This window comes from Triticum urartu, chromosome 5A (assembly GCF_056163025.1).
Source record: "Triticum urartu cultivar PI428250 chromosome 5A, HENAU_Tu73, whole genome shotgun sequence".
NCBI lineage: Eukaryota > Viridiplantae > Streptophyta > Magnoliopsida > Poales > Poaceae > Triticum > Triticum urartu.
This window is the reverse complement of record NC_141877.1, coordinates 391266300-391277416: the sequence shown is the minus strand read 5'-3', so window position 1 is coordinate 391277416 and position 11117 is coordinate 391266300. Positions and strand designations below refer to the sequence as shown.

The 11117-nt window shown below is 48.7% G+C and overlaps 1 pseudogene; it reads left to right on the top strand.

Moving 5' to 3' along the window:
• Nucleotides 1-274: 274 nt before the first annotated feature.
• Nucleotides 275-2223, top strand: LOC147971537 (uncharacterized; annotated as a pseudogene).
• The last annotated feature ends 8894 nt before the right edge of the window (nucleotides 2224-11117 follow it).

The following is an 11117-nucleotide window of genomic DNA, read 5'->3' as shown; positions in this document are numbered from 1 at the left end:
GAATGCATTTTCTCTTCTCTTCTCTTCTCTTGAAGTATCCTCTGTATTAATGCCTACTGCATAGAATGCATTTTTTCCTCTTTTTCAGTTTGTTTCCACTATATATACCCAGTCACCTAGGCAATACGAAAGCTCATGTCATTCTACTCATTCTTAGTCAGTAGTTCACATTTTGTAATGCTTGCAAGGCTCCTGTCATTCTACTCATTTTTTGTGTGTATATCCTTGTTATGGTACCATGATGTACTCATCTTTTGTCATTGATAGCAGGAGTATGGATTTGAACATGATGCCTCAAGAGGAAGACGATGAAGGTATTAATTTGAATTTGATGCCTCAAGAGAAGGAACCTCAAGTGGCAGAGAATGTAGCTATGGATTTGAACTTGATGCCTCAAGAAGAAGACGATGAAGATATGAATTGGATGCCTCAAGAAGATGAAGGGAAAGAGGATGAAGCTCAAGAGGAAGAGGATGAAGTTATGAATTGGATACTTCAAGAGAAGAGAAGAGAATTGTTAGATAAGGAGAGGCATGGTGTTTACTTCGCCTTGCTGGTAATCGAGCTCAGAGATGGGTCTGTTCAACCAGACGACAAGCTGCTAGTCTCAAACCCGTTGGACATAAGTGTACGATCTGTTGAAAGAATCTGGGAAGACGCCAAAAAGCAAATTGCCGATGGCAAAGAAGTAGATGTCTCAAGCAAGAAGCCGGGAAGATCTGGCCGAAAGAGAAAGGAGCTAGATCTAGAGAGGACTTCAACAATCCCACTGAATAAAAGAAGAACAATTCGATCTCTGGCACGGTCTCTAGGTGTGGCCCGATCGACCCTACATAAGAGGTTCCAGTTGAATGAGCTCAACCGCATCACAAGCACCGTGAAGCCTCACCTCAAGCTAGAGAACAAGCTTGCGAGATTGAAATTTTGTATGTCCATGGTCGATGACAATTCGATCTCAACTTCTCGGGCTATGTTCAAACCAATGATGAATATGGTTCACATCGATGAGAAGTGGTTTGACATGACGAGAGTGAAGAATAGTTACTATGTACTTCCAGGAGAACCTGAACCGAAGCGCACTGTGTCAAACACTCGCAGCATTGGGAAGGTAATGTTCCTAACAGTTGTTGCCAGGCCTTGATATAACAATGAGGGGGAGCTAACATTCGATGGGAAGATCGGCATTTGGGCATTCGTCGAAGAGACTGAGGCGAAGCGAACAAGTCAGAACAGAACAAAGGGAACAAAAGTGTTGACATCAGTGAAAGTAACCAGACCTGTGTGCAGAGATTATCTAATCAATAAGGTTATCCCGGCAATTCAGGATAAGTGGCCTGACGATGATGAGGGAGCAACAATATTCATCCAACAAGATAACGCAAAAGCCTCATGTCCTTCCCAATGATGTATCTTTTCGAGAAGCTGTGGAACAAACAGATGTTGACATCCGATTGCTACAACAGCCCCCAAATAGCCCTGAGTTAAATTGTTTGGACCTTTGCTTCCATAACTCTCTCCAGTCTCTAACCGACTGCAAGTCACCTACAAACATCCAGGAACTGGTACAGGGTGTGGAAGAGGAATTCGAGAACTACGATCCCGACAAGTTGCACAGAAGCTTTATCACATTAGAAGCAGTTATGTTTGAAGTTATGAAAGACAAAGGAGGAAATCAATATAAGTTGCCCCACTGGCACAAGGACCGCGTTCAGAATGCTGGAATGGAAATAACTGGTGTATATTGCGATAGTCGGGTAGTTGTTGATACTAGGGCCGTTATAGAAGAAATGGAAATTGCAATAGGAAAAGAAAATGAAAGGAAAGAATTAGCTAGAGAAGGGAAAAGAAAGAAAAGTAAAGGGAAGGGAAGGGAAGAAGTGGCCAGAGAAAGGAAAAGAATGTAGTCAAGAGGGGACAAAGAGGCCCTTATGTCATGTAGTCAGGTGCTCCTTGTGTATCTCTTGTGTAATCTTGTGTCAAGAGGGGACAAAGATGCCCTTATGGCATGTCCTTGTGTATGCATTGTCTAATCCTTGTATATCAACTCCTTGTTGGAATTTATTGGAATTATCTGGGTTATTTGGATTAATTGAATTATCTGGGTTATTTGAATTAATTTGGGTTATTTGGATTTATTTGAATTATTTGAATTGATTTGGATTACTTTTAGTTATTTGAATTAATTTGGGTTAGTGGACCAAAATTTTTGCTTGACAACTACATCAACTAATGAGAGGTCCATTTGGCATGGAACAAATAAAAGGACAGTGAATGGCAAGAATCTAGCATATCACATGGGATGGATCAGCTAAAATAAGAAAGACCATCTCAAGAATAGTCACGAGGTGTACTACTGTATATTCTAATTTACTGAAATTATTGGCATAACAAAAACAGATATGCAGTGGACATGTTTGGTACAGTAAATAAATATGCAGTCATAGCATGGATAGATTAGATAATGAGAGGAGTAGCACTGGATTATATACTGGTGAGTCCTTTTATACAGAGATTGAATAATTTCAGTGCCAGTGCCATTACATGGTAGAGAGAGAAGAGTGAGTGAGCATGACTATATACTACATCATGGCAATGAAGTTTGATAAATAGCAGAGCACAGCAGTATAATCCTGGGCTGCAAGGTAACAAAAATAATTAAAGCTCCACCATTGACAGCTATGATCTGCCACATTTACAAACGTGGGCTTTGTTCTAAGAATTTCAATTCAGCTTCAGTAGTGATGGGACAACAAATGCACCAAGCACGATGATTTTATCACACATACTGTCGGTGTCAAAACCGGCGGATCTCGGGTAGGGGGTCCTGAACTGTGCGTCTAAGGCGGATGGTAACAGGAGGCAGGGGACACGATGTTTTACCCAGGTTCGGGCCCTCTTGATGGAGGTAAAACCCTACGTCCTGCTTGATTGTTCTTGATGATATGAGTATTACAAGAGTTGATCTACCACGAGATAAAGGAGGCTAAACCCTAGAAGCTAGCCTATGGTATGATTGTTGTATATGGAGTTGATTGCGTACGGACTACAACCCTTCGGTTTATATAGACACCGGATAGGGTTAGGGTTACACAGAGTCGGTTACAATGGTAGGACATCTTGAATATCAGCATCGCCAAGCTTGCCTTCCACGCCAAGGAAAGTCCCATCCGGACACGGGACGAAGATATGAGTATTACAAAAGTTGATCTACCACGAGATCGAAGAGGCTAAACCCTAGAAGCTAGCCTATGGTATGATTATCTGTTGTCCTACGGACTAAAACCCTCCGGTTTATATAGACACCGGAGAGGGCTAGGGTTACACAAGGTCGGTTACAAAGGAGGAGATATCCATATCCGTATTGCCTAGCTTGCCTTCCACGCCAAGGAGAGTCCCATCCGGACACGGGACGAAGTCTTCAATCTCGTATCTTCATAGTCCAACAGTCCGGCCAAAGGATATAGTCCGGCTGTCCAGAGACCCCCTAATCCCGGACTCCCTCAGTAGCCCCTGAACCAGGCTTCAATGATGATGAGTCCGGCGCGCAGTGTTGTCTTCGGCATTGCAAGGCGGGTTCCTCCTCCGGATACACCACGGAAGAGTTTGAATAAAAGGATAGTGTTCGACCCTGCAAAATAAGTTCCACATACCACCGTAGAGCGAATAATATTTCCACAAATCTAATCTGCTGACATGTTTTGGCAACATGACATCATGCCATGGCCCGACGATTATTCGAACTGTTTTTCTTTAACTAGCCCCGCACATAACGCGAGGTGGTTTCTTGACACGTCTCGTCAAAGCAGAGATCGTGTCCCCCTTATTACGGGATTCTCATCAATACAGGCGTGGGTAACCCAACCGCACCTAGGACTCCTAGATCTTAGGCAAGTCCCAAACGACTACGGAGAGGACGCTTGATATCCATCCTATTTATAAAGGGACAAGGCCTTTACTTTTTCCCTCCCGTGCTCAATCGAATCCTTCCCCCGCCTCGAGTTCTAACACCCAAAGCCCAGGTAGGTGCTTCAGATCTCCAATCATGTCCGGATCCAACCTCCAGGGCCGGTGGATGCCTTCCTCCGTCACGGAGGAGGACATCAAAAAGTTGAGGGAGGCCAGATATTTGACCGCCAAGATTTCGCACAGGCTGCCCGCCCGAGGGCAGGTCATCCCTACTCCCGAACCCAACGAGAGCGTCGTGTTTGTCCCCCACTTCCTCCGAGGACCAGGCCTTCCTCTGGATCCCTTTGTCAGGGGTCTTATGTTCTATTACGGGCTGGATCTTCACGATCTAGCCCCGGATTCCCTCCTACACATATCGCCATTCATTGTCGTTTGTGAGGCCTTTCTCCACATTACCCCTCACTTCGGCCTGTGGCTCAAGACCTTTGACATGAAGCCGAAGATGGTTGAAGGGCACCACGCAGCGTGCGGAGGCGCTCTAATAAGCAAAATCGCTGGCGCTTCATGGCCGAAGGGTTCCTTTCCAGAGGTATCCGGATTATGGCAACAGGAGTGGTTTTACATCACAGCTCCCAGAAGTGCCAAGTGGGTAGCTGCCCCTGCTTTTCGCTCGGGCCCTCCCCCACAACTGATGTCATGAATTAGCAGAGGGTTGAGCTGGGGTCCAGCTAAGGACGTGCTCACACTGCAGAGCCGCATTCAAGATCTCTTCGAAGGAGATTTTAGTCTGGTTATGGTGGTGCAAGTCATGCTGGTCCGTCGAGTCCAGCCATGCAAACGCCGGCCCCTCCGCATGTGGGAGTTCAACCCAGAAGGACCGCGCACTATTTAGAATTTCCTCGGCCTGACGCACAAGGAGGTGTATAAATCATTCTTCGGACCCCAAACAGAGTGTCCAGATACTACCGAGGACGTGGTCCTGAGCAGCAACCGCTCTGCCGACCAAGTAAGTAATCCTCTAGCCGAACACACCGTCTTTTATTTATCATGACGTCATTCTGAGAAATCGCTCTCTGACCAGGACTGGCTAACAAAGGCGAAGATGATTCGGTGTTGGGCCCCCCTTCCAGAGGGTTTGGACAATCCGGTACTGGAAAAGATGCTCGAGCTAGCACCCTGCCCGGAGCCCTCGAAGGAAGATAAAGGGGGGAATAATGAGGGCGAAAGCGGGCCTCCATCGCTACCAATTCCAACCGAGGGAATGAGCGCCTCCTTGAGGGAGGATAACCAAGGGGAATAATCTGACCTTCTCTCGCTCCGGGGAAGGAAGAGGACTGCCTCTGAAGATCCAGAAACCAAGGCTTCCAAACGGGAGAAGAAGTCTCCAGCAGAGGGTCCTGCCCTGGAAGATGCTCTTGCCGTACAAAGTCCGCACGGGGATCAACCCTCTAACGAGTCGTAAGTGATCAAAATCTACTTAATAGTAAAGATATTCTACCTTACTTCCGAGGAAAATAACCGAAGTGTTTATCTTGCAGTTCAGATCTTAGCCCTTCTCAACAGAGCTCGTCTTTAGGGGACCTTCTTCCGGAGACGATGGAGAGCGAAACGCCTCCTCCGGACTCCCCCGCTCAAGAAGCGGGCGACCTTGAAGTGTCGTCACGGAGGGCCTCCTCGGGTCTGGTGAGGCCAGAAGATAATCCTATGGTCACCTGAAGTCCCCAGTATCCGGCTCTTGAAGAGGGCAAACAAAAGAGTCCGGCGCCGTCCGATAAGCGGTCGGACGCGTTAGGGATCTGCTGGAGCGAGCGACCATCTCGGAAGAACACCGTACGTTGATGGGTACGGTGATGGAAAGGATTTCGTCCACCGAAAGCGGGTTGCATGATGCCTTTATGAGTCTACTAACGGGTTTTGAGGTACGTAAAATGATATACCTTTGTGATAGTACCGCACATTTTTAGGTGTGCCCTATGTAGATAGTAGCCCCTGAGACTTTTTTTGTCACCAAAAACGACGGCAAACAGAGGATCGTAGTCCCAGGTAATAACCATACCGCTTTTATGTGCAGGTGGTGGAAGCTCCGGTGGCTAGCCGGACTAATGAGTTTGCCGAATTAAAGCGGCAACTGGATGCGGCAGATGCCGACATCGAGCTTGTTAACAAGCGGCTTGACGAGGCATAGGGTAAGTGATGTTTTCTGGTGAATGTCACATAGTAAGAGCGGCTGTGATGCCAGTATCTTTAATATGTTGTGACTTCAGATGGAGCTACCACTGTTGAGACCCTTCGGGCGGAACTTGCCCGAGCCAAAGAACAAGCAAGGAGTAGTAATGCGGCTACTTTGAAGGCGGCCGAAGAGTTAAGAGCCGAGAAGGCTGCGCATTGCGAGAGCAAAGAGAAGATGACCAAGATGGCTGTAAAGTTAAAAGACACTGCTGACCGTTGCCAGTTGCTTGAAGAAGAAAACCGAGCGAAGGCGATGGACCTCGAGAAGGCCACAATGGTGACCAAAGACACCCGCTCTGCCATGAGAGCGAAGAAGGAGGAACTGCGTGAAGCCGGGGATATTGTGGCTGGGAAGCCCTTTGTGTTGCGGAGGAAGTTCGGAGATCCGCGATATGCCCCTCTGGATCGGCTGTGGAGTTCGGCAGATGCATATATGGACTTGGCGGCGAGCGCTGTCGATGCGGCTGAATACTTCCAAAATCAAACAGATCGTGAAGTGGGCAGATTGTTCTGGTCACAGTTCAACGTTGCAGAGCGTCCGCTTCCATTGAATGATCGGCTAGCCGAATGGGCCGAACTCAATAGGCTGTCCGGACTCGCCATGAGGTCTGTCGTGGATCAGCTATGGCCGGAAAGGCCGAAGCCGAACAACTATTTTAGCTTAGTGCAGCAGTTCCTTGGTGCGGTGCCGTGCATCAATGCGATGAAGAGGTCGGCATGCATAGAAGGTTCACGGATGGCGCTTGCCCGTGTCAGAGCATACTGGGCGGAGATGGATGCTACCACTATTGCGGCGCAGGGTTCGGCCATAGGCCGAGTGGCTGCCGAGCACTATTTTGAAGTTCTTGAGGGTGCTCGTTTGATAGAGGCCCAGTGCTCGAAGAATATTATGTTTAAGTGACATGTATTCCCATTGTAAGAACAATATTTTATTAAATTTATTGAGGCTGTATTTATACTTTTGCCCGAAAGTAATATGATGCCTCCAGTGCGGCCGTTTATCCTGAAAGATTGCAGTCGTCGGCTTCAGCCCCCTCGCATATAATGCGGGGGTGTTCGCAGAAGACACGTGTTCACAGTTAATCCAACGTCTTGGTCCTATTAAGGAGGTGATAGCGTAGCGAACTAGGCAACCGGACTATGATGCTTTAACACTTTCACTTAGCCAGAGGAGTTTGACAGTGGGGCTACTATATAGCCCCTGGTGGCTCCGCACTCACCCGAATTCGGGGTGCGCACATGCCTGGCCGGGAAACGACCCTTCGTTAAGGCGGGGGAATTCTAAGATTCTGATAGGTCATCGAGTGGTTGACCAGTCTCGTGCTATATCATGACAGTCAGTTTTCGGCTTTCTCTACTAAGGTGCTCGTCCGGATGAACCAGGGCACAATCGCAGTAGTTCTCCTGGTGCCGCCTTAGCCGATAGAGCGGAACGTAAGGCAGCAAAACACAGGAGCCGGGCAAACCCAACATTTGACTAAAGACATGATTCGGAGCTGATGCATATAAGGCCAAACTCGCGACGCCGAACACTCCCGAAGGTATTCGGTCTTTATGGCGTAAGCCGGGCCTAAACAGTGCCCTTTGTAAGAAGCCCCTGGTGTCCAGGTATGTGCATTATTCTGACGTGGCCACATGCCAAGACGTCAGCATCCTTCTCAATTGTACTGAGAAAACCGAGGGATGTGTATCAACAAGAGACAGTAAAAAAGGTTGACGCAGGGTCTTAATCTAAAAATAATCCTTGGAACGGGTCCCTGCTGCACGTCTGCGCCTGTGTCTCCGTTGTGTCGTATCCTGGACGGGTGTAGCACGATGGTCATCTGTAAAAGAGAGGAACTTAGGTGAAAATTTATCGTGCAAAAAGGTAGGTTTAAAGAAACCATGTACAGTTCAAGATGAGTAAAAATTGCCACTTGTCTGCGCGCGTTGAGCCCCTTGCGTTTGTAATAGGGGTGCGGCCATCAAACCTGTGTGAATTACATATAGCTGCGCCGGACTCATCTAACCGTGTCCGTGGTCTTGACGACCTATCGAATGCTTTAATTGGCGAGGCCGTTTTAGTGTGCGGCTGTCAAGGCAACCGCACTCTCTTCGGCGCGCAGGGATCACTCAATATTTCCATTTACTGTAATGATGTCAAGTGGACCGGGCATCTTAATCGTGAGGGAAGCGTAATGCGGTATTGCATTAAAGCGAGCAAAAGCTTCGCGTCCAAATAGTGCTTGATAGCCACTTTGGAACGGAGCAATGTGGAAGGTTAAATTTTCGCTACGGAAATTATCAGGGAAGACGAATATAACCTCTAGCACCAGGGAGCCCGTGCAATGAGCCCCTGGGCCTGGTGTTACTCCTTTAAAGGTAGTATTGCTGTGGCAAATTTTCGTTGGGTCTATCCCCGTCTTGCGGATTGTGTTCTGATATATCAGGTTTAAGCTATTGTCGCCATCCATCAGGACTCGTGTGAAGTGGTATCCGTCAATTATTGGATCTAATACCAAGGCAGCCCATCCTGCGCTCCGGATACTTGCTGAGTAATCCTGATGGTCAAAGGTGATCGGTTGAGACCGCCAGTGGCAGAACTCCGCGGTGATAGGCCTTTGGGCATATTTATCTGGGAGTGACGCTTTGTTTCTCCCATTTATCACGTGTAACACGTTTACTGTTTTGACTTTTGGTGGAAATTTCTTCTGTTCCCCAGTGTTTTGCTTGCGAGGCTCATCCTCGTCTTCGCTTGCTGTATCCTGCCCCTTATGTTCGGCGTTGAGCTTGCCGGACTGCTTGAAGACCCAACATTCTCTGTGGGTATGATTGGCAGATTTATCGGGGGTGCTATGGATCTGACATATTTGGTCCAGAATTTTGTTTAAGCTGGTCAGTTCATCTCTGGCACCTTTAGAGGGAGGCTTTTGCTGACCTGGCCGAGAGCTTCTGAATCCGGCGTTTACTGTCGTGCTCTTCAGGCTGTCTTCTTTATTCCGGCGCTTGTTATTTTTGCTGCGTCGTGATTTCCCGTTTCCGTCTCTAACTTCGGACGTACTTGGGTCGCTGGTGTTGCATCGGGCTAGCCAGCTGTCCTCGCCCATGCAAAAGCGGGTCATGAGGCTTGTTAATGCTGCCATTATTCTCGGCTTTTCTTGGCCGAGGTGTCTGGCAAGCCATTCGTCTCGAACGTTGTGCTTAAAGGCTGCCAAGGCTTCGGCATCCGGACAGTCGACTATTTGGTTCTTTTTAGTAAGAAACCTGTTCCAAAGTTTTCGGGCTGACTCTCTGGGCTGTTGAGTTATATGACTCAAATCGTCCGCATCCGGAGGTCGGACATACGTTCCTTGAAAATTCGCCCGAAAAGCGTCTTCGAGCTCTTCCCAGCTTCCAATGGAGCTTTCGGTGAGGCTTTTAAGCCAGTGCTGAGCTGGCCCTTTGAGCTTAAGGGGTAAGTACTTGATGGCGTGGAGATCATCTACTCGAGCCATATGGATATGGAGGATATAGTCCTCAATCCAAACCCCAGGGTCTGTTGTTCCGTCGTATGCCTCTATGTTTATGGGTTTGAATCCCTCTGAAAATTCATGGTCCAGCACCTCGTCGGTGAAACATAGGGGGTGTGCGGCACCCCTGTATCTGGGTGTACCGTGGTGTTCGGATATTTGTTGTGTTGCATCGTATGCTGGAGCGCGCTTGCGTGGTCCATAAATGGATCTGGTTGTGCCGTCCTTTGGATGCGAGCCCTCGCGTGGATCGCGTATTGGCTTATGTGCGGCGTTGTTTGCCGCTCTGTGTTGGCCGTGAGGTCATCTATCCAGCCAGATGGCCGTTTTAATTTTTGGTTACGGGGGATCTAGGGCCTCCTCATCGAATTCAGGTAGCAACTTCCGCTTCGGGTAGCTCTTGGTGTGGCGATTACCGCCGTACTTCACTGCTGTGTTGAGTACTTTACTCCATCTGATTCTGAGTGTGTCTTGTGCAGTTTTGAGCCTTTGCTTCTGCTTTTTTAGACTCCTCGCGGTGGCAACAAGCCTTTGATGGGCATTCTGTTGCTCCGGGTGTCTGTCCGGTGTGATGTCCGGATTATTATTTTTGACAGAGTCGGGATGTTCGGTTTGATTTTCCGTGCTGCCGTGGTCCGGCGATGGTTCACCCTGCTCTAACGCTAGGTCCATATGATCGTTTTTTCTGTCGAGGCGGGATTTGGAGCGGCGCTTACGCCGCCGTTTTGGCTGCTTCTCGAGGGGACAACCCTTCGTTGTGTCCTTCTGTTCCTCGTCGTCGTTTTCTTTTGGTGTGTCCACCATGTATACGTCATGTGATGACGTGGGCGTCTGGTGCCTTGTGGGCAGTGGTTCCTGTTCGTCTCCTGCATCGTCGTCCATACCGTCGATGTCTTCGGAGTCGAAGTCGAGCATGTCGCTTAAATCGTCGATAGTGGCTACCAAGTGGGTGGTGGGTGGGCGGCGAATTTCTTCGTCATCCACATCCCAATCCTGCCGGACGCAGTTCAGCCAGGATCCTTCTGACAAGGAGAGAGACCTTAATGAGTTCAGTATGTCGCCAAAGGGCGTGTGCTAAAAAATATCCGCGGAGGTAAACTCCATGATCGGCGCCCAATCGGATTCGATAGGAACAAGCGCAGGCCGTTCGGAGTCCGTGGCCGGAGAAGGGTCCGGCAGTTTGACAACACGGCTCTCATGTGGGGTAAGGTCGATGTTTGGCTCGATCGCCGCTGAGGATGAGGCCTCCGTGGCGGGGTCTATCCACCCGTCCATGGATGGTGCAATTGGCTCCGAATTGAGGGTCGGAGCGACTGCCGGTGCGATTTCTCGACAATGGTAGAGCTAAGTCATACTCATCGTGACCACGCAGCGCACAAGGCAGGGGCTCGAATCCGTTGAAGATCAAGTCTCCACGGATATCGGCTGTGTAATTTAAGCTTCCAAACCTGACCTGGTGGCCAGGGGCGTAACTTTCGATCTGCTCCAGATGGC